Source organism: Camponotus vicinus, unplaced genomic scaffold (genome assembly GCF_025532165.1).
Source record: "Camponotus vicinus isolate PSW18456_S1 unplaced genomic scaffold, iyCamVici1.0 SCAF_14, whole genome shotgun sequence".
In the NCBI taxonomy this organism is placed as follows: Eukaryota; Metazoa; Arthropoda; class Insecta; order Hymenoptera; family Formicidae; genus Camponotus; species Camponotus vicinus.
In genome coordinates, this window is record NW_028141950.1 from 5861324 (window position 1) to 5889006 (window position 27683).

The 27683-nt window shown below is 40.2% G+C and overlaps 1 protein-coding gene and 2 long non-coding RNA genes across 7 annotated transcripts in view; 2 read left to right on the top strand and 1 right to left on the bottom strand.

The window, feature by feature from the left end:
* The first annotated feature begins 17062 nt into the window (after positions 1–17062).
* On the top strand, positions 17063–20152 carry LOC145964801 (uncharacterized). The gene is made up of 3 exons (XR_014436557.1): positions 17063–18153; positions 18465–18629; positions 19487–20152. It is a non-coding gene; the product is annotated as an uncharacterized LOC145964801 (long non-coding RNA).
* Positions 20153–20312: 160 nt separating this feature from the next.
* LOC145964803 (uncharacterized) lies at positions 20313–25043 on the bottom strand. 3 transcript variants are annotated; one of them, XR_014436560.1, is made up of 4 exons: positions 24389–24666; positions 24200–24325; positions 22937–23216; positions 20313–22691 (listed from the first exon to the last, which is right to left on the bottom strand). It is a non-coding gene; the product is annotated as an uncharacterized LOC145964803 (long non-coding RNA). The 3 variants fall into 3 exon arrangements; XR_014436559.1 differs by having other exon boundaries at positions 20313–22858; XR_014436558.1 differs by lacking the exons at positions 20313–22691; positions 24200–24325; positions 24389–24666 and adding exons at positions 24674–24884; positions 24958–25043.
* A 202-nt stretch (positions 25044–25245) lies between these two features.
* LOC145964802 (uncharacterized) overlaps positions 25246–27683 on the top strand; it is an 81583-nt gene continuing 79145 nt past the window's right edge. For all 3 annotated transcript variants that reach the window (XM_083087915.1, XM_083087913.1, XM_083087917.1), the window contains exon 1: positions 25246–25800. The gene's annotated coding sequence lies outside the window, so the exon portion shown is untranslated. The remainder of the gene's footprint in view (positions 25801–27683) is intronic.

Sequence of the window (27683 nt, forward strand, 5' to 3'; positions counted from 1 at the left end):
CCGGGAGGATTCCATAGCTGCACCGTCGATCGAGCATCCCCCGCACCCTCGAGGATGGATCCTTCATTCGCCTCGAGAGGCAAAGCGCAGAAGAGAACAAGCGTAAGGGTCGCAATCGCGCTTAATGGAGACATTGGTTATCCGTGTCTATTCTCTTTGTGCTTCCAATTATCTCTTCCCTGGACGTAAGCGAAAGATGAGAGAAAAAGGACGACAGACAGAGAGAGAGAAAGACAGAGAGGGGGGTTGAAAAAGAGAACGAAAGAAAGTCGTACTGTCCTATCGCGATACGTGCGCGAGCGCCACCGAAAAAACAGGGAGAGACAAAAATGTAGGGGGGGGAATGGGCTCGATTAATATTTTTTGCGGTTTAATTATTTTTTAAATTAAAACCGCGCTCACACATACGCCGTATGCAGCCCGTACGTTTTGTACTCCTTCCAGAGATACGCCAGGAGAGTTCGAGGAGGTGAGGAGAACGCGAGGGGGAAGAGGGGGAGGGTGTTTTGAATGTGAAATACCGTCTCCAGTGCGAACCGCCGCGGTAGCAGGGGTGGGTGGCGCGCGGGGGTGGCTGATTGCGCGCTCGTTCGTTCACCGGCAGCCGGAGGGACGAGGACAGGGGGAGGGAAAAAAGGAGAGCGCGGAATAAAAATGTAAAACTCGCCCCCGGCTTTTTCTCGGACGTACGTGAGGACGCGGTCCGTATGTGTGGTGGTGTAAAATGGCCTCTCGCGTATATATATATATGCGTGGGTGTGCGCGTGTGTTTGTTCCGCCGCTTACACGTGTAGGTAAACGTCGGGGCTTTTCCCGAGGTTTTCATATTTCTAGACCTGTCCCGCTTCGCGGGTATCGCCCGGCGGTTTTTTCTATTGGCGGTCCCGCGGTTATTAAACCGTTTCATTGGGGGTGGGATTTATCTGTATCAGGCGAGAAAAGACGCAACGGGATAAGGATATCGCGCCGGTGGATCTTGTAAAGAGTCTCCCTCTTTCCCTCGTTTTTCCTCTTTTTTGAAATTACAATTTTTAATTATTTCTAAATAATATAATAATAATATAACAATAATGTAATAATAATATAACAATAATATAATAATACAATAATACAATAATATAACAATAATATAATAATAATATAACAATATTATAACAATAATATAATAATAATAATATAACATATATAATTTGTTAATTATGTTTCTAATATATATAATAACATTCTGCTGAGATGGTTGTCGGCGAAATAACTCCGATCGCAACTCGGCGAGCGCGAAAATAATTCCGCATCAGAAACGTCGATGGAATATTTCGCGCTCTCTCTCGCGATTCGGAGCAATATCGTCTAGATCGTGCGCGAGAGCGGGCTCCTCGTAAAAATGTCCGCTTTTTTCCCGCGTGGATGCCAAAGTGTACGAGAGTTACTGTACAATATATCTTTTAGAGAGATAACACGCCGATATATCTCCGATATATATTGTTGCCTTCAAACCATACGCGCGCTTTGCACGGTATATTCTTTCGCGACGTACGCTTTTTTTTTCTCTCGCCGCTCGCGACGTCATATATTTAATATTTAATGTTTACCCAATCCGAAAAATGCGCCCTCGTTACTAATTTCACCTGGAAAATGTGTACAATCTTTTGATGACGCTTGAAAGGCCACATCTGCTTGAAATAGCGCGTGGTTGTTGAAAATTTCTACGAATTTAGTGCAAATTTCCAATTTTCTTTAAAACAAAAAATTAAAACAAAGAATTCTAGATTAATAATTATCTATTAATTAACGAAAAGCTATATTTTTCACTTTATAAAGATTTATTGTATTTGAATAACAAGAACTTGTCGCGAAATTAGGGGATCAAGGCCGGATCTTAGAAGACGAAACCATCGCTATCCCCGTGCTTCTCCGGTACTTTTACATTAACGCGATAAGTCAGGTGAATGGGATGGCAGGCGAGCCATAGGGAGACAGGGGGAGGAAAAGAGGGGGGCGAAGAGGGTGAGGGGGAGCGAGCGGGTGGCCCGTGGGCCGAGAAGATGTATTTTTTCACCCCTTTCTTGCAATAAATCTGCTCGCGGGGAATTAGTTTCGAGATAAAGTATAATATCGGGCCCCCGGTGGGTGACGTCAGAGGCTGCTCCCCAGTATTTATGGCCGCGATAGTGTCAGTCGTGCGCGCTCGCCCGCTCTCTCCAGCAGCAGTAGGCATCCGACCGCCATTTTCCTCCTCCTGCATCCACCACCTTCTCCTCCTCCTCCACCTCCGACGCCGGAAAACCACTACCCGGCGAATCCCCCCCCTCGACGTCCCGAGGTAAATTATTGGAAAATAGTCGGCCGCTCTGAGATCCTCTTTCCAGCGTCGCGACGCCAGCGCGATCCTTCTTCTGTTTTGTATTCCGCGGTACCTTCGGGTGCCCGTCTGATTTATGCCCTCTTCTGCCGCCGCTCGCTCGCCCTCCCCCCGCCCTCCCCCCTTCCTTCCCTCCCGCAAACCTCGCCCTCGGTTCCGGCGCGCGCGAGGGGGATAAATTTTGTCTCGTGCGCCCCGCGCTTTATCTCGCAAACTTTCCATCCCTATCCCGTTTCCTCCTCCTCCTCCTCCGCCCTCCCCCCGGTTCCAACCGGTGTATTGACTTTTTCGTATCCGCGTCTTCGCGATACGCTCGCGAAGAACGGTCTATGATACAGCTGAGAGTCTCTCTCTCTCTCTGTCTCTCTTTTCGCTTTATTTTCCTCAGAGCTCTTTGAGGATTCGTGAACCTTCCCCCAGAAAGAAATGGCGATGTTATTGTCCGCAGCAACAGCTGATCGCTCGCCCTCCCCCGCAGCGTACATACCTTTGATCGTAATTTTGTCGCGTAAACATTACGCGATATGGTGTTGCTCGTCTAACAGATGGCGGCGCGTCTCCCCCGAGGGATCCAACGAAATAATTGCGACGTCAACGCCGCGATAGGGTGGCGATCTCGCGGCGCGACAACTATATAATTGCGTATGCATGTGTACGTGTACGTGTGTGTTGGGCAGTAGCCCGGGTCGCACTTGCCACAACAGATGGGCGACGACATTCGATTCGGCCAATTGATCCCCCCCGGCGGGTGGTCCTCCCCTTATCTTCTCCCGGAGAGGGTGAAACGGACCCTTCGCGGGCGCCGCGAAAAGACCCAGCTCTTCACAACCTGACTGACTGTGTGCTTCTTGGCCCATTGCACCGAGAACCACTCGGTTCCCGGGATTTATCATCGATACAGGTGGATGTGACGTGGTCCGGTGACGTAAAACGCATCCAGAGCGAACGGCAGCTCATTCGTTGGATCTCCGAGCCGGGGGTGGGTGAAAAATGAAAGAAAATGTATGGAGAATGTCAATCTAGGTCCTGAAGACAAACTAAAGAGATTGTTGCGATTTTTCTATTTTTCCTGCATTTTCTATTCTTTTGATTCTATTCTTTTGATGATATATTTCTTAATTTTTTAATATATTATTACTGGAAAGCAGTGAGAAGTCACTAATGATTTCCACAAGTCAATGAAAGATTTCATTGAAAGAATCAGTTGGTGATGACGATTATTCAATCGATAATAAATTTATAGATGTAATAATATATCCGAGTTTGATCAAGAAACTTATGTCTTGTTTATTTTTTGCTTATCATTTCTTAAGAATAAAAAAATAATATCTATATAAAATCTACATATTCTGAATTTGCAACTAACCATGTGTCTCATAAATGAAAATAACTTCTCTTAAAAAATTGCAACTCAAAATAAATAGAAAAAGCTACATCGTGCAAAATATATTCATCTTCCAGTGAAACCTTACTGCTAGGAATATAAAACGGAAGAATGAGGTACTTCATCTTCAGTGAAAAATTATGTCACTGCTTTAATCAGTGATTTAGTTGAAGAATCGTTGCTCGATTCGATAAGTTCGGAAGAAGAAACAGAGCAAATCTTCGAAACAATAGCAACAATGTCGCGAGAGAAAAATTACTTATTATAAATAATTCATCATTTTGCGCGATATAACGAATTTAATCGCGGATAGAGCCGCTCGCTCTATCGATGTATCCCGAGTTAACAAGAATTCCCGCGTCGTAAATCCCGGCGTCTCGTTAATTAGCACGGCCGGGGTCAATTAACGCCGAGAGTTGGAGTGCGCGGTGCAAATTATCGGGCGATTACACGTGCCATTAGAGGTACGCCGCTGCGAGTACGAGATCGGCCGAGGAGGGGGGGGGGAGGTAGTGGAGTAAGAGAACGACGAGGGGCAGAGGGGAGAGAAGGCCGGGGTGCAATCGTCTAATTTACGCAAATTGCAAATCCGACCCGGCCGCGTAATGTCCGCCTCGATCCTGTGCTCGCCGACGCGAACGCAAACTAAGATCTAATAAAGCGACAAATCACGGCCTAACGAGCAACGCGCGGACGCTGCGAGGGCCGTTTAACGCGGCGTGCCCCGTACGTTGCATTAAACGGCGACACTTAATGGCTTTCCTATATTCCTATGCGTGCTTTGCGAGCGTTTCCAGAGGCGTGCGAGCCTTTCCGTTCGGATACCTACGTATCGTTTGGTAGGTATTTGCATATTCGCCTCTCGCAGACGAGACACTCGCGCGCTTCCACTTCTGAAAGACACAGATAGATCATATATATCAAGTTGTAAGGGCTAGTGATTTATTTCGAAGCTTCGGAAGTTGTATTACTGCGATAAATACACATTTATAAAATTTCATGACAAAGATTGAATAAAATGTTACAATTATGTAACAATTATATAACAATAATTGCTAAATTGGAAAATAAAAATTGTCTAAAAATTTTGATTCTTTATAATTTTTAATAATTCTTTTTAAATAATCTTTCGTATATATGTATATATATTAATTAAATATATAATACAGCTAGATAATATATATCAAGTTGTAAGGGCTGGTGATTTATTTCGAAAGCTCTGATATTTGAATTTCGAAGCTTCGGAAGTTGTATTACTGCGATAAATACATATTTATAAAATTTCAATTTGACAAAGTCTGAATAAAATGTTACAATTATGTAACAGTTATGTAATAATTATGTAACAATAATTGCTAAATTGGAAAATAAAAATTGTCTAAAAATTTTGATTTTTTATAATTTTTAATAATTCTTTTTAAGTAATCTTTCATATATATATTCATTCATTTTTATTTGTAATATTGGCAGCATTTTTTATATGAATTTGCAATATATTTTTCGAAGATTTCTTCGAGATTCAAAATTAATTTCGAAGACACCTCAACCTTTGAAACAGCCCTTAATCAATGTTAAAATTCCGAAAGATTCGCGGCGACTGAACTCAAGCGTCTCGGCTCGTTTTGACAGCTGACGCGCACGTGGTCAAGGATGACATTTCGCGCTGCGTTCCGGCTCCGCGTCCTACCGTCGTCTCGTCGAGAATTACGCTCCCGGACGTGGACGAGCATTGAATTCAATAACTGGGCGAGGGGATAACATCGAGAGAAAGAGACACGGGCGTCCGACGATACGGTTTCGTCGTAATGACGTAGAGAGAGAGAGAGAGAGAGAGAGAAGAGGCGCCGCTATCTGCGGTCGGTCGACCGCGCAAAGCGATGGCCGAAATTAATTTTGGGCTTGACGTACGGGCGCCTCATAATATTGTCTCATAACTCTCCGTCGCAATGGGGCTTATCTCGAACGCGGTGGCGTTTCAATTAGCCGGTGTGGCGGGCTCTCCTCCTCCCCTCCTCCTCCTCCTCTTCTCGCAGTCCGAAAGTCTTATCCCTCCCCCTCCTCTTCCCCGGACAAACGTGCGTAATGCGCGCGTAAATACGCCGTGCAACGATTAATTTTCGCCAACGGGATTTCGAAATTTATCCCCTTCCTCCCTCCCTTCCTGTCCCGGATAGATTCTTATCGGCGCGTCTAATGAGTGCCTAGTTTCAACAGCTTCTTTAGCTACGTTTTGTGTATGATGTCGGTTTGTCTGAGCTCTCTCTCATCCGGCATCGTCGAGCCGAACTCCCTAGTCGAGTTACGCGAAATTTGCAATACGTATCGAACACCTGTTGCGAAAAGAAGGATTTTACAATCGTGGTAAAATTCTCATGGAACATCGATGTGCAACGCGCTCGCAAAGAAGTATCTTGAGAATTTTAGAGATAATCCATTACAACTCGGTTCACCTAAAATCTCTCTTACATAAAAAAATAAATTGATGAAGCTAAAAGTTTTCACGTTTTAAGACGCGTGAAGAGGGTGTGAAAGTCAACTCTAATTTTTCTAAATGGAATGACAAGCATGTAAAAGTAGATCCTGAGAAAAAAGGAAGTATTAGTAGAGTATACATATGTTCCAAAATTAGGTTTTCGAAAAGCATTAATCAAATCAGAAACGAGTACGAGATTTAGAAAAAATATTGATAATTAAAAAATTTTTAATTTTGAAGATAATTTTAAGGAACAAGTCGTTTACATTAATCATGTTTTTCCTCTTTGCAACTTTTCTCCATTTAAGATTTTTTATATTTTAAACTTAATAAATAATAATAATAATATTTAAATATTTAAATATTTAATTTAATAATAATATTTAAATATTTAAATATTTAATTTAATAATATTAAATATTTAATATTTAAATATTCAATTTCTTACCATTTATCTTGCACTATAATATTACGTATATAAAAATGATAATTTAATTAACTATTTAATTGATCAACAGTCTGAAATTGATTAATCTTTCTTTTCGATTGACATAGATATAATTTTTTTTTAGTTGAAAAATCTTTGATTCTGTTGAAGAAACTTTTGATATAAAATTTGTTCTAGTTGAATAGAGAAAAAAAAACTTGGTCACAGACCGATCCATCCGAATATCCATCCTAGTGATTCTTCCCGGTTCGCGTAATCTCCCCTGATAATAGCGAACTCTTCTAGTAGAAACGTCACCGCGTTTCGTGACCTGACAATGAGAAAAGTTGGAAAGCCGGGGCTGCTCGCAGGTCCGCGAACTGAAAAGACGACGTAGTAGTACTCGACGCGACGTGCCGCGAAACTCGAGTTACCTTTTTCACCCTCGTTGCCCTCGAGTGTCCGACCACCTCAAGGAGGGCTACAATCTGCCCTATCGACATCTATATACACGTATAAAATCGAGGGCGCTAAAGCATTTAATGCGGGCCACTTCTCAAACAATCGCATCAGCAAATGCGCCGTCGTCCTGCGTTTGCAAAAGGACAATTAATGTCCTTTCGCATCCGTTTTTTACGAAAAATTAGCCTGGTATCTTAAAATTGAAATTGATCAGCGAAGATACGATTTAAAAAATAAAAGTCACCCTTTTATAAAGGATACGATTTGCACTAGAATTGTCAGAATTGCCTGTAAAGTTAAAATACTTCTCCCTTCATTTCCCTTCTTCGCGGTTCGATAATTTATCGTCAAAAGGCGCCGCTTGCGAGAGAACAGTCGGTCGAAACGCGTATGGGCAGGAAGCCGAAGACGGCGATTTATTCCCACGAGAACGCTCCTGGGCATCGTGATTCCGCAAAACCGCAGGCCGCGGAGGGAGGCAGGGGGAGAGGGCGGAAAATAGTGGAACGGGGAAAGAAACCCGGCGCCGTTTCGAGACGGGCGGTTTTCACGGACCTGGACTTTTCGGCTTCGGCGCAAACAAGGAACTGGTACCACGCCTACCTTGTTATCGAGCACGAGCTCCTTGTCCAAGGTTTTATTTTACGACCATCTAATGCGCGGTTGTCGTTGCTGCCGCGGTACCATCCAGGCCGGAAAATTCTCCGTGTTCTCGCCATTGGTTAGACTAAATTCCAACCTGTTAGATAAGATACGTTTTACCCGACATGTTGTAGATGTTGTAAATGTAAGATGATAAAGTAAAATGATTTTTCGATACATGTATAAAATAATTTCTATTTATTAATCCTTATTAGAATATTAAATTTAATATTAAATTTATTAATCCTTATAATATTAAATATAATATTAAATTTATTAATCCTTATTATAATATTAAAAATTTACGACAATAAAAATTTGAAATAATTTTGAATAATAATTCTAGGAAAGAATCATTTGGAAGGATCATGCAAAAGTGTGTCTAAAGAAATGTGTAGACTTTAAAGAAAAAAATATTGACCAATTATTCCAATCGATTATTGCAAATTAAAGATAAAATATTTAAAAAAAAACTTTGATATCTCAATAATATTTTATTCCTAATTGAAATAAATTGAGATTACTTTAATAGAGAAATATTGCGCTTTATTTGGGATTATTAATACAGTTAAAGCGCGGTTGGCTTCTGTCAAAATCGATGAGAGGAGAGTCCGAAGTGTGTAATTAAGTGCGTGAACCGGTCCGGATCTCTCAACTCGAAGAGCGGAGAGAAATATTGAGCCGTAATGATAGAAATTAGGGTAGACTTCCGGGATGTTCTCGAGTATCCGAGTTGTTAGGACGGAATGCGCTACCGTATAACAATGTATCGTCGAAAGTTTGGACGATCTTTGGCGGTACGAGAGAGAAAGAAAGAGAAAGAGAGGGAGAGTAAAAGTAAAAAAAAAATGATTCCAAGAGCCTGCCAAACACTGTCATTAGAAACGGATTCTGGGATGCATCCACATCACGCGCGCGCCACTAATTGCATGTAATTATTACGTTCCGTAGAAGGCTACTAATTTCGCGTTACATTGAATTAAAATCGCACTTGGCCGTAAAAGACAAATGAGCCATTTTTATTCGCTTTTTTTCCTCGATTTTTATTTGATTAAGCCTCGTCTTATATTATCATGATTCTTTCTACTCTGTATTTTCGATTAATGTTTAAAGAGCAGGAGCCCTGCTTAAATTGAGAATAGATATATTTATAATTTATAGTATCATCAAGTAAAAATACTGTTCGTTATAATTATTGTATAATAATTTCAATGAATTCGTACAATTTTGGTTATGTAATTTGCACAATTTTTATTAATGTTCATAAATCATAATTAAAATTACACAAATATTGTCAAAAAATTACAAATTCTTAAAAAAATATAAAATTGCTGTATATCTTTTATATAAAAAGAGACAAGGATAAATATGTGATGGAAAATGTTAATGCAATAATCTTGATTTTTGAGTATAATTAAATTCTTCAAAAATTCAAAATTCAAAAATTATATTCTTTCCAAAATGATTAATCGTCACAAAATTATTTCATTTTTGTAACTTTTTAATATTATATGATAGAGTAAAAATTTTAAATAGAAATCATTTTACATATTTATCAAAATTATTTTATCTTATTATTTTACATTTACTCTATAACAGAAAGTAAATTTAAATTCTTTCTCGTTCAATCATTTAACTATTTAATTAATTTAATTTAATCATTTATTATCTCTTAAATTCAAAAGTAATTATAACCGATACTCAAAATGTCATCATCGAAGAATGAAAATTTATAAAAATACGGATCACGACCTGACTAAAAAAAAAAAATCTGGAACACGCGGATCCTTCTCGCTGCGATCCCTCGGGGATGCAGGAGAGAAGTTTCATGACGAGGGGTCCGCAAGAGGGGAAGAAGGGAAGACTCACGTGCACGAGATGCTTTTTACATTTTACAGGGTTGGCACCGTCCCATAAATCAGGCACGGGCGACCATAAAACCGTGGTGTTCGCGCCGAGGGAGTATATCTCGCCGCCGTCTTCTAGGAGTGTCTCTCCTGGAGAGTTCTGAACGTGCGCGCAGGCAAGTAAGCCCGGCGCCCTCCTCTCCTCTCCTCCTCAGCTTCTCCATTTGAAACGGACAATGGAGACACGTAAGACATTGCGACATCTCTCGGAGCGTAGGCTCCAAAGACACTGGAGGGTGTCCTACGAAGGGTGTGGTTCGCCCTGGGGTACCTGGTACCTTAAGCCTCACCCTTTTGGGGGAAATTCTCCTGCGGGAATTAGGCTTCGGGGCCTAATTGGACGTTACGGTGCCCGCGAAATCGGGTAAACCCGAGTATGACAGGTGGGCTTTCTACGCCAGGGCATTAGGTTAAGAGGCTCAGTGCTAACTGGAGCAACTGGAAGAGAGAGAGGCGCTTTTGTGCCCGGGATTCTCTTTGGATTTTAAAGAATGGAATAAAACTTGATTCTTTTCCTTCTTGGCGACCTCCTTTCAAGTGCTTATATATGTCATTCGCATTTAAACTTTGCGTGTTCGAATGCACTTGTCACTGTCCTTTAATTTTCACTTCACACTCTTCTTTTCGAAGAAGAAAGCAAGAGGACACGATCTACAAAATCTCTTCTTTTCGTTCTTAATTTATTTAAAATCATTCACATTGTTGTGTCTTAAGCCTAACGGATTTTAATTACGTGAAATATCTTAGAATGTTGATGCTGATTTCTAAAAAGAATTTAACTTCATCGAATTATGCAAATTGTACCTTGCGAGCGAAATGGCACGAGAGCTGATACCAAAACAATAGTTGTCTCAAAATGTAAAATGACTCGAGATTTTTGGCACTTATTCAAAATAGTTCGACAAGCTTATCGCTTACTACATCGTCTCCAGATCTGCCAAACTTTATATAGATGACTGTGGCACGTATTAGGCATCCATTAAGTTATCATTATCCATTCGGTGTATTTCTAAGTCGGCCAGAAGATCCCCGAGGGCTACTGTAAATAGCCATAATCCGTGAACTTGAGGCCATTCAGGTCATTTTCTGCACGGATTTACACACATTTTCAGGCTACATATCTAACTAAACGTACAAGTTTCTTCCACTTGACATTATTTTAAGAAACAACAATATTATTCGAGCTGAGAGCTTGTATTACACGAGAGAATAAATAAATGCGATCAAGTGGCAGAAAAAGAGATACAGGTCAAAAGATAACTTTATCGCAAAAGCATCTCCTTATTTAAATAGTTTTTTTTCCTTTCGATCCTTAAATTCTGATATAATGTATATTATATCAATTTATAAAAATATAAAAAATATATATAAATATAAATTATATATATTTTCTATAAGCAAAAAATATGCACAATGCAATGCAAGATTTGTTAAATAATTTATTCTAGGTAATCAGGCGAAATGAAAATTGGCATAACACATATAAATGAAGATAGATAATGTTACATAATACATTGGGTTTCATATAATTTATTCAAGATATAAATTCCTCGTGGAAACTGTAGAAGTTCCTTGATGAGAAAAAAAGATAGCAAATGAAAGAGAAAAAAGGAGGATGTGAAAAAAACATCCAGGATATTTCGAAGATTACGAAGACTGGCGTTTCTAGTTGTTTCACCCTCGTCTTTCCTGACATATTCTTCGACCTTTAAATACATGTGGAAGCTCCGCATGGAATCGCATCGAAGACTCGATGTAAATTCAATTGTTAAGTTTAATAATTTATTTAAAAAAACGCCGTTCTTATATCGCATTTTCTTGAAAATAGATTAGACTTGAATGGTGCAAGTATCATCAATTCAAAAAATAACACAAGATTTTTCACCAGAGATTAGTGAATATTAAAAAAAAGAAACATATTTTATTCCTCCGCTTAATAAAATTTCAGAAAATCAATAATAACTATACACATTTGCAAGATATAACTTTTGAAGCTTTTTCTATTTATTTTATTATTCTTTTTAAGAGAAATTTACACATATCTGTGTGAAAACAACATAATATCTAAATTTGAAATTTAATTTTTTATTTCTAAAATGTGATAAACTCATAAAAAAATAAATAAGACTTGATCAAATATATTTCTCTTTCAGATATATTTCTCTTTCATAAAATATATTGCTATAAATTTTTCTTATACATAATATTATAATAAAAGATGCATTTTAAAGTCTCTCACTGATTAAAATAGCCACTGCCATTGACTGATTCTTTTAATAACATTTCATCGATTTGTGCTTTACTTTTAATCGAGAGCATCATTGACTATTCATTGCTCTTCAGAAATGACACATTAATTCCATTTAAGAGAATAGATTTTCCGTCAAATAAGTAATATTCTCTCTCATAAAATCTTTCGATTATAAAATCGAGTAAAAAGAAAAAAATTGAATCGTCATATCAAGCAAGAATAATAAGATGTACTTAATAAAAATAACTCTCCTTCATATTTTTACATATCTTACTATTTTATATTTTACATAATTATTGCTTCCTAAAAAGGATATCAAAATCACACAAATTCTCTCATATTTATCCCTAGAACGTCAAACCACGACCTGCAAGAAAGATTGATATTCGGGACCAGTCTTCTCTCGCGTTATCTACGAAAGACGAAGAGAAGAGCAACAGCACGAGAGCCGAGAAGAGAAGAGAAGAAGAGCGAGAAAGAGAGAAGATGACCACGCCTCGGGCCGAAGATAAGAGCGGCGGACAACAAGCGCATCGATAAACTTCAATTTCGAACAAACGAGGAAAGAACCAGGCCGGATGTATGTTCGACACGCCCCGACACGATGTAAAACCACGATGTAGCGGCTCTTATCTCGGCGGCCGGGACCAGCAACGAGATAAGTGGCCGTTTAGGCGATCTCCTTCGCAAGGATGGCAAGCAGGCTCGACTATGAGGCAGATAATCGTATTCATTTGCCGCGTCGCGGGGGGAAAAAAAAGGCTGCCGGAAGTCCACCTCGCATCAAACGGCACGCTTCGTCCGTTTACCGGCGACAGCGTATTTCCCCTTGTTTAGATATTTTAAATTAAATAAAAAACAATCTCTGATTGTTTTTTATTTCATTTAAATTTTTAGAGCCATTTATTTTCATTATAGTAGATATTTTAATTTCGAGTCTTTACAGCTGAAAATAATTTAATCCCAGATCGCTCGCGATCCGGTTTGCCTTTACAACCCCGCGAGTACAATTAACGCGATGACAGTTCGAGAATCCGTGACGGCGTCGCCTAGACTCGTGAAAAAAAAAATAATAGAGCGGCGTCTAGACCAGACTAGGTAAGGCACACGCCCGTGTTCGCCGAGATTTAAAAATATCACCGCGTCGAATCGGGGACTAACGCGCGTGACGTTTCCGCACCCATCATGGGACACTTTGCGTCCTGATTCTCTTGGGTTTTGTCTCCCTCGAAGCGCCGGCGTCGATTGTAAACGATTTTTTGCGATGTCTCTCTCGCCTTCTCTTGGCCATCGTGTTTTCTCGTCAAACACGTCGATCGATTACATCGTGTACCCGATTGTTGAACTTGTTTCAAGACGATCTTGAAGATTTTCAGGTGATGAAAGAAACTGTGCCGCATTTTTATTTTCCAGATAAAGGAAAAACCTCTCTCTCTCTCTTTCTCTCGCATATACATAATTTTTTAATTTAGAAAAATATATCAACTTATTATATAATTTTAATAATTAGTTTATCATATAATTTATGTAAGTTTTTACATAATTTTCACATTAATTTGATTGTATCTTTAGCGTTTAATTATGATGCATTAATTATAATGTCAGAGAAAACTCGTCTTTAATTAAGAAAGTTTAAATTAAAAAAATCTCTATTAATTATCTCTATTAATTATCTCTATTAATTAATCTTATAATTTTATTTAATTTTCTCAGAAAGAAAATAAAATTTTTTCATATTTTTAATTTAAAATAACTTAATACATAAATAAATTTAATTATATAAAATATTTTCTAGAAATATTTAATATTTATTCTATAAATATTATTTTCTCATAAATAAAATTATTATAAATATCTAATGCAACTTTACTGCTGATTATTTTATTCTGCAGATGCTATAAACAATTAGTATGCATTAATTTTTAGTATGCAGGTAAACTGCTTCCAGCATGGAATTCTTTCAGGAGTTGTGTTTCAACCTAAATAAAGTGCTCGACTGGTGCTGACCGTTGTTTACGACGATAACGCGCTCACAAGGAGGACATCTCGGCGCTTCAGGTCGTCTTAAGAAAATTCGAAAGCGTTAATTAATCGTACCTGAGTCGTATAGTCTTTTCTGAACGTTTACAGAAAGCTGGGAAGAGCGTTAATTCAGTTGGTCAGTCTCTATTCCTCTGAAATCCCCGCAAAGATTGATAAATCTCGCGTTAATCCTGTTAGCCATGATTTATGATTTATGACTGCGCGAAAAACATGCAAGAATGAGACAGTCTACGATAAGAGTGTTTCATTGAAACATCATCGTTGCTTTCGAACTGTTGCTTCTTTGATAAATTTCAAAAATCAAACTTCTCCTTTCTGATAAAGATCTAGATCAGTCCCTTTTTTTCACAGCAATTTCACTTACATCTGGCATTAAAAATTATACTTTTATAAATAAGCTATCAAAATTATTTCAAATATTTTAAGGACGAAAAGTTGTGAAAAATTACAGTACTTGCATTTTTTTCCATCAAGCGATCTTTTTGTTAAAAATTTAGTCTCATCAAAAATACAAATAGACACAAATGAGACAAAAAAATGATGAAACTTACAATTAAACGTACTTTGGTATAATTGACATTTTTATAAATTTTACAAATGTTATATAAAATAATAAATCTTTTACATAAATATAATATATGTCTCATGTACGTCTTCAAGCTTCTTACATACAAAGCATGTTTCTTATAAGTTTCTTTTAATTTTTTATAAATTCTGTTTCAATTTCCATTCGTATTATTTATATGATTTATGTATATGATTAAAAAGGAGCAAAGGTCTCTGAATCATACATGTGATGCACGGTTCATCTTCCAAGATGTGCTTCCAGTCTTATTTAGCGTCCGTTTAAAGTGACGAACTCGCAGCGATCGGGCATGGAAGTGCATTCCTTGGCTTTTGATGCACGCCCCCTTGTTGTTGGCGAAAGAAAGGCATTTCGCGAAGCGGATTGTCACCGATCGGCGACCCGGTTGGAGCGACGAGAAAGCGTGCACGAGGAGCAGCGACGAGGCAATAGCGACGGTGGTAGTAAAAGAGTAGCAGCGGAGAATGCCGTTCCTTATCACGGTGGCATCGACAACCGTGAAAGATCTCTTTTCCAAGGTGGATGGACTCTTCCCCGTCTCTCCTCTCTCTCCCTCTCGTGCCTTCTCCCTTTCTTTTCTTCATTGTGCGACCCCGCTGTCCACCCTCTCTCACCCCCACTTGCTCCCACCACCTATCTCTCCTCTCCAAATAGGTCTTGTAGTACTTAGGGTTCATCAAGATAACTCTGGCCTGGCTTTGTGTCCCTTCCAAGAGAACGCTGCGAATGGAGGTGGCGGTGGATCGAGGGCGATGGGACGGAAGGGCGGAGCAGCTAGTGGGACATATTGTACGGACGCTGCGCGTGGTTTATGTTTTGGTCTTTTCGAGATCTGTGGAGCTCCAAGGAGTCCCTTCGTCTCTCCTTCTCCTCCTCTCTCTTTGTCTCTCCTTCGCTGATCGTGACACGCTGGATAAGTGCAAGGAGTGCATTGTAAAGACCTCGCGGTCCGTTGATCCACCCCAGAAACCTGTCAGAGCGAACCACCCCTCCTGCTCCTATTTTCTTCCATTTCCCGATGAAACTGTCCCATTGTCGCGCCAGATGCTTCCGATAAGTTGGAACGGTGTGCGAGGTGATCTGTTAACAATGTAAATATTTTCGCTGCCCCTGTTTGTTCCCGAGATTCCCACAGGGCTGGCTAAGGTTGCCCCGAGTTTACATCGAGAGAGAAAGAAAGAGAGAGTGAGTATCGAATATACGCGTGTAAGGTAATCGAGATTTACGTAGGTTGGCCGAAATTTTACAGTGAAACTCGCTCGCAGATCTATACATCGCTCGATATTTGCTTCGCGGGAATTTTCGAGCCGGCCCGCCCCGTGTTATTAACGGGAAAGCGAAACGAGCCATTATACGCGCAACAAATTACGAGTCTCGGGAGCCCTACAGCGCGCTTTACGTTGCACACACGGGCAAAAAGATGGCTCATTAACTCTTACGAGCTCCTCTGCCGTACAACGCGTACATACAAAGTAACGATAATCCGGACATCGCCGCTTCGGGCGTATCACACGAGCCCGCCCATCCGAGAAAAAATAAATTATTCCCGGACGCGAGATTCCGGCGGAGGAGGAAACGGGAGACGGGGCTGAGAGAGAGAGAGAGAGACCGGGGAAAGGACGCATCGCGTGCTAAACTTTCGGCTCTAGAAAACGCATCGTCGTGTCGGTGCATTAACGTAATCACAGAGGCGCCAGATGTTTCCCCTTCCCCCTTCCTCGAAGCTTTTTTCACCGTTTTCCGGATGGACCCCGCTTCTTTCACAACACGCGCTCCTGACACGCGTCCGTGCGCAATTAAAAACAAAGCGACTACAGAGAAACCGTGTACGAGGGTCGGCCTAAGTGGCTCTGTGACTCTGCAAGAATTCGATTCTTGTGATCCGAAAATACGAGCGACACCCGGGTTAAGTTCCTTCACCGAGCCGGTTATCGTTGCCGTTTGACGGTCGATCCGATCGATGGAAATTGAATGAGCGGCACACAAACGTCCTGTCGTTCATCTCGCGTTGCAGGTGCGTCTGATGGACACTTATGTCGGTTCTGGTAGATTACGCGATGTAAAGAATATTAATAATTTTTGTAATCTAATTAATCTTGGATCGTGATGGGAGATTATCGGTGATTTCAGCGTCTAATGAATTTTTCATTTTTTTTCTTGTAATAATTATCGTATTGTTTGCAATTGTAGTATCAATTATTAAACATCATATATTATACACTGAGGGAAAAATTCTTTTAGGTCAAGTAAATTTGTTCTCTTGAAATTTTTGCTTTGAAATGGAATGAATTATTTATTTCATTTAAAAAGGTATTTAATTCTAATTAAATATGCATATCATATTGAGTTCATTATTTTGTTATTTATTTATATTGAAATATTATTTTCATAAAATATATAATATAATTTATTAAATTAAATATTTTGTTTTTAAAATATTCAGAATTTTTCAAAGTAATAAATGCATTTTAATAAGTAAAATTTCGTAAAATTAAAATATAAGAATAGTTGGTTAAAAATTATATCTTCTTAAGCATATAAATTTTTTTAATATATGTAAATAAATGCTTAATTTAAGCAAACAGACGTTTCGAATACAATGCGTGATTAGTAACCGTGATTAGTAAATACGTGATTAGTACCCTCCCTTGAATTAAATAAATTTTTTTTATTTCAAGATAGTTTTTCTCTCAATGCATAATATTTGTTTCTCGCACAAAAAATTATTCATATACATATAAATTGTGTGTGTGTGTGTGTGAGGTAAAAGTTCGGGAAGAGTTGGCACTAGTTTGCAAAAAATTAGTAATTCCACGCGAAATCGAGTCTCTCCCGAATAAAGTCTTACATCCTTAGCCCGGAGGTAGGAGTTGCTGCGAGATAAGAATTTATCAAGGCCGTTGGAATTAATCTGGCATTAATTCTAATCGCCCCGGCGATTTATTAGGAGACGGTAAATCTGCCAGGAACTTCTAAAGAAGTAGGAAAGTTCCCTCGCGCCGAGCGAAATTGTGAGGAACTTGGAGTCTGAAGAAAAGAGAGAGAGAGAGGGCGACCCGATTTTGGCTGGCGGCTTCTTTAATTAACTGTCCTCGAATCACGAAATTCTCGTAAAGGATTTATGTTCCATTCATCCCTTAACTGTGATAAATACATCCAGTGTCGTTCATGTGGAAAATAGTTAAACCACCGACATTTTGCGACATTATTTCCTGTTGCGGAAAAAAAATACATCGTTAACGAGCGACAGTCCTTTGCGATTGTTCGAGACCGACGTCTCGTTAGAGAAACGAGCCTTTGACGATCGTATCAACATAGTTGTCATAGTTTCTCGATCGTTACCGAATCATCGAACGTATTAACCGTTTGCTTTAATCGGACGTAGATAAGAATCGAGACGACTTCAGCTGTGGTCCACGAGGCTAATGGACGCATTAACAAAAATACGCAAACGAAGGAGGACGTAATTAAGGAGGGCGCAGCCCTTAATTATACCGTCTTCGTCTTGGCTGCGTAATATTTACGCGCTGGACGAAGACATAGAGTGAATGTATATTCAATTGCTATGTCTTACTCCTACGTGTGTCACTATGTCTACTATCGATTGCTTCGTTACATCGTAATTGTGTTTATATTTTGCTCTTTTATCTTTTTTCCTCGCGTTTCTCTCTTGCTCGATTGTCTGGTCGCTCATGTCTGATGTCATAAAATAGGCAGTCTTAGAAAAGAATTTAAAGAAAATTATGTTTGAAAAATTAGAGAAAATTTATGACGTTTAATGATGTTATCGTATCTGATAAGCAAATGACAAAAATACTTTAAATTTGTTTAACTTTACAATATATATTTTTCTTGTTAATCTATAACTTTCTTTTACTGTCACTATGAGATTTCAATTCCTACCGAAAACTTTAATAATCTAAAATAAAGGACGAACGAGAAACAGAAAGAGCTAGTGAAACTATGTAATAATGGTATCGGAGATACTCTCTTAAATTGGAATTGGTATATTATCACTGAAAAGCATTGAACTGGTAATCTCCGTTATAAATATAGCCCTGCAAATCGATGAAATCACACTGAAAGAGTCAGTTGGTGACTATATTTTAATCAATATAATATTTTAAAATATGTATCTTACAATATATCATAAAACAAATTTATAACAATATATTTTATAAAGAAATATCTGAGTTTTCAATCAATAGTCTTATTTCGTAGATTCATTACATCTTAAGAATAAAAAGAATTATTGTTTTTTGATTTTTCATTGAATTTTCTTGCCATAATTAATGAAACATAAGATGGAGGAATAAAATGTGAATATTTTCAGTGAAATATTGATCCTCGCTCAATCTCTTATGTCATTGCTTTTAATCAGTTTAATTTTTTTTTATTGATCCAATTTGATTTTACTGAATCCATTATTATTTATTATTATTATTTATTTTCTGAGAAAATTCAAGAGCAAATCTTTATAGCCAGAAATTGATTGAAATTTATATATATTTAATTTTATAATACTTAATTTGTAAATTAATAAAATATTGTAATCACATTATTAAACAGACATCAAACGGTCTCAGAATATTTTTCTTAAGAGACATAACAATATTTTAAGTACTTAACGTGAAGTAGAAGATATAACATGTTGGCTTTATATATTTTTACTAATAGATTTAATGAGTTTAAAAAATATTAGTCTTTTAAAACTTATTATCCCAAATGCAATTTTCTGCCACGAATGACCGAGTCATTAACAACGATTAGCGTGTTTTTTGGCAGTGTTTTATATATAACGTTAAACGCAAACATTTCCAATTAACAAGTGCAAATCAATCTGTATACTTTCATATTATCACGTACAAATTTATAACATTCAAATTGGCTATTTTCTCTAAATCATTCATTCAGTCAACCGCAAATAAAATTAATAATTTTCTTCTTTGTAGACATTACTTTACTCAATACGAGATATGGTCTAAAGAATCTTACAATAATCATCCAACAATACGGAAAACCTAAAGCGAAATGTATGAAAGTCTGTAACACACTGGTGTCATATCTCCAAGTTGTCGGGATCCCCCGAATAATCTGACAACGTGATACATTATTCACGAGTTTTCGGGCGAAATTTCACCGAGAGCGCGTCTGCGCGAGCGAGGGCGGTGGATCTAAAAGGCGGCAACAAAAGGAAAATCTCGAGGAAAAGTTATTATCGGCGCGAATTTGACTTTCGGGAGGACGGCCAACGCCGACCAGGAGAAGAAAAAAGGAAGGAAACGACACCCCGCATTATCTGAAAGGAGACCCTGGAGAACTGCCGTCCTCCAGAATGTATCTCCTTTGGCGCGCGTTTACTTTTTTCTCTCTTCCTTCGCTTTTTCTCTCTCTATTTTCGCCGTTTCCTACTGCCTTCCACATACATATATACACATACACACACAACGTGTTCACTTACTTTTCTAAACGCGGGTTCTTTATCCGAGGTCCCTTATCTCGTCGGTTACGCAGGTCAATGAAGGAGGAATTGTGATTTTTCGTAAGGAGGAAAATGTACGAGCGATACATATGAGCGCATGATATTACATTAATCCATCATTTTAATTATAATTATTATTTATTTTTATATGCAATAAAATATTATATATTATACATATAATATTATATTACATATATAATTATTATTATATTGTATATAATAAATTATATTAATAATTATATCATTATATATTATTAAATTTAATATATTGTATTTTTCTTTTTTTCGCTATCTGAATTTAATTAGAATTGGACAGCAGAATTTTATATAAAAAATATATATTTTACTTAAAAAACATTACGCTTACTCATATGTACACACACATAAAAGTACAGAATAATAATTCTGTATAATAATTGCAAAAAATAAAGTATTCGAATTAATCTGTATAAAGAATCTCTCTTTAGTGAATAGATAAAAAATATTTAATCTTCGCGAAAATCCTACTTTCTGGACATTTTGCAATGTTCGTAGATGTTTATCGTTTCGGAAGACGTTTCCACAGTCGGGAGAAAAAACAAAAAGAGGTTTCCCTTCTTTCCGGCCGTACTCGTTGCACGTATTTTCGGCGGAGAATAATAAATCGGGCGCGCGCGCCACGATATCGCGGCCGTTCGAAAACTCACGTAGCTACGTAATTTACGACTATTTTCCGCGACGCGTCCCTTCCCCGGCCTCCGGGAGGGATTCTCAATAAAAATCAGGGCGGAAAAATATCTGCGTGAAGCATCGACCGGTCGCGCATCGGGACGATACTCGGAGGGGAAGGGGGAGAAATAGGGGTGGACCGCTTAGGAAGAATCTCGTAGCTTATCGGGGTATTTCTGATTCATCGGGAATCGAATCTTATCGTCCTATTTTATTCATTCCGCTCCATCAGTATTATTACTCGTACTTATTGTAATCCTAAATTAATTTCCTAGTAGAGCGCATCGATAGTGAAACAGCTGACACAAGCTAATAATAAACTCGATATTTACGACATTAGTCATCGTTTCTATTTTCAACGGAATGTATTCTAGGAAGCAATTATGCCGCTTATATTGCTTTGAAGAGAAACGTGGAATAAATGTGAGGTCAAATGATGACTTTTCGAATCGAAGAGACATTTTAATCCCATTATCGCTAATTACATTTCCAAACGTGCTCGTAAACAGTCATTACTCGAGGATTTATAGCAGTGTCTCTCATTCATTTTCCTTCCAAGAAGACGTAAAGACTTTCAAATGCACGCATTTCCTTAAATTAATATTAATAAAATTAGTAATAACATATGGTATAAAAAATCTCATATAAATCATGTATAGATTTTAATTATTGTTGGACGGTATCTATGTTGAAGCGTGTCGCGTGGTACGATTCATCGTTCATCTCTTTAGTTTCTGCCATGGAAGCAACATTTGACACTCAACGTCCGTTTTATCTAATGCTAAATGTCCCCCGGAGAGTCCACGCGCGATATCACGGATTTATAAGACTCCTCGTGTATCATCCCCTTTGAATCTTTTCGAGTTTCTCGTAAGTTGCAGTAGATATTTGAAAAAGACTGTCATCCAAAGGAACAATTCTCTCTCTCTTGGACGCTCTACAATCGTCAAATTTACCGTTTCTTTGAAACATTGTCGAGGATGGAACGCAAGTCGACAGTCTGCGGGATGGGAGAAGAAGAGAGAGAGAGAAGATGAGTCGGAGATCGAGGAGACACGCGAATGGACACGGTAGCTCCGTATGGCGCGCGATGGAAACAGAGAGACCGGTTGTTAAAAGAGAGGAGGCAAGGTGGAAGCGAGGAAGAAAGTGAGCGGGGAAGAGCGAGAGGGTAGACGACGGCGGCGGCGGCGGAAGGAGGTAGAAAAAGGAACGCACGGAGCTGTAGAAGGAGCGCGACGAGAGAGAAAGAGAGAGGGAGAAACAAGAGCGGTAAAAATGAATCGATAGGCGGAGTTTTTCATGACGCGCCGCTAGAGGCGCTCAGGTGGGAGAGCGCAATAGGCGGAGTCAGGCTGATTTAGGGCCGCCATTTTGTGACAATGGACGAGAGGGGGTATGCCTATCTGATTGGCTGATCTACGGACTTCTCTCGTCCTGGACAAGCTTCTACAGATTGTTCGGTTGTACACACCACCGGGTACTCCAGCCACCCGGCAACCCGGCAACGCTGCCACCCCACACTTCTCTCTCTCTCTCTTTCTCTTTCTCTACCCCACCGTCGACGACGTTGTCCCCTCGCCTCCTCGCCGCTACCGCTGCTGCTGTATCATCGCACACGTATACATTCATGTGTGTGTGATGCGCACGAGCGCACGAGTAGCAGAGGAATCCTCGCGAAAAATTGCAAGTTTCGTACACGATTCGAGCGCGCGCGCGCGCTTTTATCTGCCATCGCGAAATGTTGATGGCGATATATTTCGCTTCCGCTTAATCGAAGACGCTTCTCCCTGAGACGAATGTCATCCGAGACGAATGATTGAAGGTTTTTCGATTATGCAACAGATCCTCCCACCTCTGGATCGATTAGAGCCACTGCTTGGCGCAACACAATCGCCGAGATCTGCGTGGGCTCTTGCCTCATGGTCGTTTCGAAAAGTTGCGCTTTGTCGATTGCATTGCATTTCCTGGAACCGTTACAACTCGAGTCGTCATCGAGAAAACTGATTCGGAGGAGATATATACACTCATTCTGAATCCCAACTAAATTTATCTCCTACTACATTTCTGTCAATCTTGCATAATTTTGGCGCAAGTATCTTTCAATTATATACCCTACATCTTGAATTTTGTTCTGGGAAATGAATGAATTCTTCATGAGTTTTATTGAATCAAAACAAAACAATCAAGAAATTGATATTTATTCAGTTACCTGATGCGAGTAGATTTTATCTCATCCAATCTGGGCTCTTCGACAGGAGCGATCGGGAAAGACTGAGAATCCTCAAACGGCGTGTTGTTATAATCATCGCATATCTACGTATCATCTCGGAGGAACCTGGAGAACCGTATATACAAACAACGTAGCCAGTAGATGCGATGTAAACGACAAGATTGGCGTCATCCGGTCGCAATTAGCGGTAGTGGAAGCCAGAAGAGCGCGAGCCGGAGAGTCTCGCGCGGTGCTATCGGATCGCACGACCTGGGGCAACCTGTAACATGGTAGATTATCGTCATCGTCGCGCATCTCGCTCGGATTTCAGGGGGCTTCGAATTTCGGAGGGCGTGTGCGCGCGCGTTGTATCTTAATCGCGGTATCTCATCTAGATGTATCGCGCGCGCGCGCGCGTCGGCATCAAGATCAGCGGCCCACACATGTACATGAATATATATACATGATATATATATTGTGTGCGTGTGCACGTATCTAGCCGGTGATCTTCGCGCGCGGACACGTGGCTCGCGCGCGCGCGCGCGAGCTCCGGGCTCCCGGTTTCCCCCGATCCGATCTAAATTCGGATCGGCCGATCGCGCGTGATAGGCGCGTCTCTTTTTCGACGGGAACCCACCGATCCGACGGAATTATTCAACACCTCGTGCCCGGGCTCGTGCTCGCTGCGATCTAGATAACCCGCGATCTCCTTTTCCGTCGAGAAGTGCGTAAACGAGCCATACTCGCAATATGTAGCGCGTAATTTGATCCCTCGCGGGAGCGTGGGTCATTTCTTTGGGCAAGTATTATTCTGATTTAACAGCGAAAAATATAGAGCATGAAGAAAACGTTCTATTTCTCTCTCTCTCTCTCTTGAGGATCAATTCAATAATTTGATGTTTATTTTTACTTGTCAGAAATATAATTCTAATTTTAGTTTAAACAAATTTTCAAATTTTAGTTCCAAAAAAAAGAAACTAAATCTAAAAATATCTACATGAAATCATAAAATTTTGTATAAAATTTCACCTCGCCTCGAGAGGCGATAAAAAAATGTTTTGCGTGCAAGAGAGAGAGAGATAGATTATTAAAAATAATTTGCGACAATTTCATTCGTCGTTGGACTACGATGATACGTTAGATTTTCGAGTGGTCGGAGCTTTGATAAATTGCCGGCATAAATAGCAACGCTCGCGCTGCAATATATTCAAAGTAGGCTATAGAAATGTATCGTGCGTGTGTCCTGATGGAACGATTTGGCACCGTTGAGCCGCGGTATCTGCCAATCGGTGAGGACTGCATTAAATCCGCCTGGGAACATTGAATTTTCCGCGTCCCGTTTCGATATTATTGCTAAGATCCCTAGGTTAGATCGTTGGTTTTCCGCTTCTGAAAAAGAGAGAGATTCGATTCGAGTGTGCTCCCTTCATCAATTCGCTCAATTAAACATACCATTTATAAATCGATGACTAGTAGCATGTACGTAAGATTTGTGTACTCGTATATTCTTCCTCGGGCACTCGAAAAGCATCCCCGCGTTATTCGTAGACCGATACGTCTCGCGGTAAACCGGTACGGACGAGATAAATGACCGATGCTCGGGAGGAATTACGCCTAACCTAAACGGGTGCCGCCTCCCTCATGAATATTCAAGCGGTCAATAGAAACCCGTTTCACGGCGTTGTAGAAAAATTTCGATCCAACTTCATCAATCGTCCGTCATACTTGGGAACGTACCTCGGGACATACTTCAGGATGCTTCTCGGGACATACTTCAGGATGCTTCTCGGGACATACTTCAGGATGCTTCTCGGGACATACTTCAGGATGCTTCTCGGGACATACTTCAGGATGCTTCTCGGGACATACTTCAGGATGCTTCTCGGGACATACTTCAGGATGCTTCTCGGGACATACTTCAGGGTGCTTCTCGAGAGATCGCGCGTGTCTAAATAGATTCGTTATACATATATACCGCTATTACGCTGCTCTGGCAAATTTCACGAGAAAGTCCGCCTTACCCTCGCTTTTTCTCGTCATCGGCGTTGACAGCGACCAGCAATAACATCGTCGACGGAGGAACGATTCGGCCGCGGGCAACGGTATACGCACCGGCCGAGGGGCGAGGGGGAAGAGAGCGCGCTCCTCGCGCGCCGCTAGCGACAGTGGTGGGGAGAGGAGACTGTTCCGCCCGCTGGTAGGCTGGGCCGCCGCGAGGGGGCGTCGCCATTACCGGCCGAGCGCCGGCGGGCGCGGCCGAGCGGCGGCGGAAACGGCCGAGCGCGCGGGAACGTGGGGGCTCGTGCGGCGCGGTGTTTTCATGCGCTTAGTTTCGCGCCGGGTGCCACGACAGTCGCATTGACTCGGGTTCGCGCGCGTGCGTGCGTGAGTTTTTCGAAAAAAAAGAAGAGCAGGACGAAAGGGAGCGACCGAGGGGACGAGGAAAACGAGAAGACGCCGCGTCTCCTGTTGTCGAGTGTGGTTCGGGGGAGACTCTGACGAAAGAACGGACTAGATCTGTTGTCTTCATGGCGGAGACCCGAGCGACGGATGCAACGAGTTCGCGCGCAAAGTTGCACTTTCCAAAGTGAGCAGACGGTGTTGGGCCTCGTTCCTCGAAAACGGGAGAGGGGAGGAGAGGAGGAAATCGACTGTCGCGAGTCAAATCGCCCGCCAAAACTCCACGAACGCTACGATGTGCTGTGTGTGTGATGTACGGTGCAGTGTGTTGGTGCTAACTTAGTGATAATATACATATATATATGTACACGTATATGTATATGTACCCTCCTCCGTCGCATCCGGCATAGCCTACAAACTAGTCGCATTATCTCGCCCGCCGGGATTGCCGCCGGTAAGATAAGGTAAGAACAGACAGAATTGACGTTTGGCTCATCGGTCTCTCTATAATTGTGCGATAGAGGGCGCGGGAACCGGTACCTGCGTCCTTCCCTTTATCGAACTCACTCGCGCTTTTCCGTAGCTTTCGACCCCGAAATCAGATTTATTTCGTGTCTGGAGAATCTCTGCGAATGTCAAAGAGCATTCTTATCTCGAAAACTTGGTCGTTAATTGAATGAAGTATGACGAAAAGAAAATCTTATCAAATTCCTTAAATAGGTTTTCACTATCAAAATCAAGATCGTAATTAACATATCGTGTTTCCATCGATATTTAGTAGTAATTATGACTAATCATAGCATTCTTGTTATTCATCCTAGTGTTTATTCGCTCTGATGACAACAACAGGTCAAACCTTGTCGTAGCCAAAATAAGAGTCCACAAATCGCGTAATATCGGTTGAAACACATGATCGATATTTTCATCTTGCCGAAGGTATGTTCGATATTAGAGCTGATCGGGTCGCGCCCAGTTCGTTCGTTACTTTGTCGTTCGTTCCTTTGCTCGACCTAAATCTTTCACGGATTACGGTACAGTCCCCTTTTTGTCTCACGATGAGGCGAGTCGAGCCGACGAATCGGCGCCAAATCCAAAACGTGTTGGGCGTAAAAATATGTAACCGGATAGTGAGTTGAGGCGAATTCCGACGGCGCAGGTAAACCGGTCAGCGGCCTAGAATAATGCGAGAATCGTCTGAAGACCCTTTTTCGCCCTGTCACGGGCGAGGGCTAACCTAGGTATATAACGCAACGCGACATTTTACGCTCGAGAAGTGTCGTTAAATTCGCCCCGTGATCCAGCTTTCCCCTCCCCCCTTTCGAATCTCGATTTCGAGAATTCACCCTCGCGTCATCTTCGATCGAAGTTGCCTCCTGTCGAGATCACTTGCTTCGACAATTTTGAAGATTCGAAGCTTCAAAGTTAACTTTAAAGTTTGATTTTGAGGAAGGGAAAAATTTCGCAGCCAAGAGTAAGTCGAGATAACCTAATAAATCTTGAGTCTGGAATTTTATCCTCGTCCCTAAAATTGCTACGTCACACATAGGAGTTTCCTTTCGCTACTTCCGATTTCAATTTGTTGTATAAACCCCACAGAACATTGTTGTAACATTGCAGCAATATTACAGCAACATTGTAATATTACAACAATGTTCTGTGCTGTATGGGAAACTGCCCAGCAAACGCCAACTAACAGTTGTACAACTGTTAGTTACAATTTCCTACTCGACAATATAAATGTTACATGTTATATAACTGTTATGTATTAAATATCAATTATATTGTTGAGTGGGAAATTATAACTAACAATTATATAACTGTTACTTGGTGTTTGCTGGGTGATTACACCGTTTATTGTAATATCCACTTGTACTTTATTATTCGAGTATTTGCATCTCTCTCTATCTGATATATTTATGACATGACGAGAAGCTTGATTCATTTTCGACATTATTTATGATTGAAATTTGTATTGATAGATTCCAATATTCGGTTCATCAACACGAAGTTTTTTCATCTGTTGCCTGTAAGAATTTTTGTAAAGGCTTTTGAAGCCTTTCTTTGTAAAAAATCTATAAATTAATCGCGTATAAACACGACAGCAAAGCATAAAGATTGTCTAGTTTTTTCTGACAGCTAGATTCAATTTCTAATAAAAAACAATTCCTGTTGTTCGTAAAATATTTTAGCGCCCGTTGTTTGCAATTGCAACCGCATTTTAACGTAATAACATGTACATCTCGAATTACTCGCTTCGGGCAGAGTCAATGTTGTATCAAGTTTCTCGAGAAATGTTGGAAAAAAAATACGAGAAAAAAGCAGACGCGCACAAGGCTCGGCAGGTGTA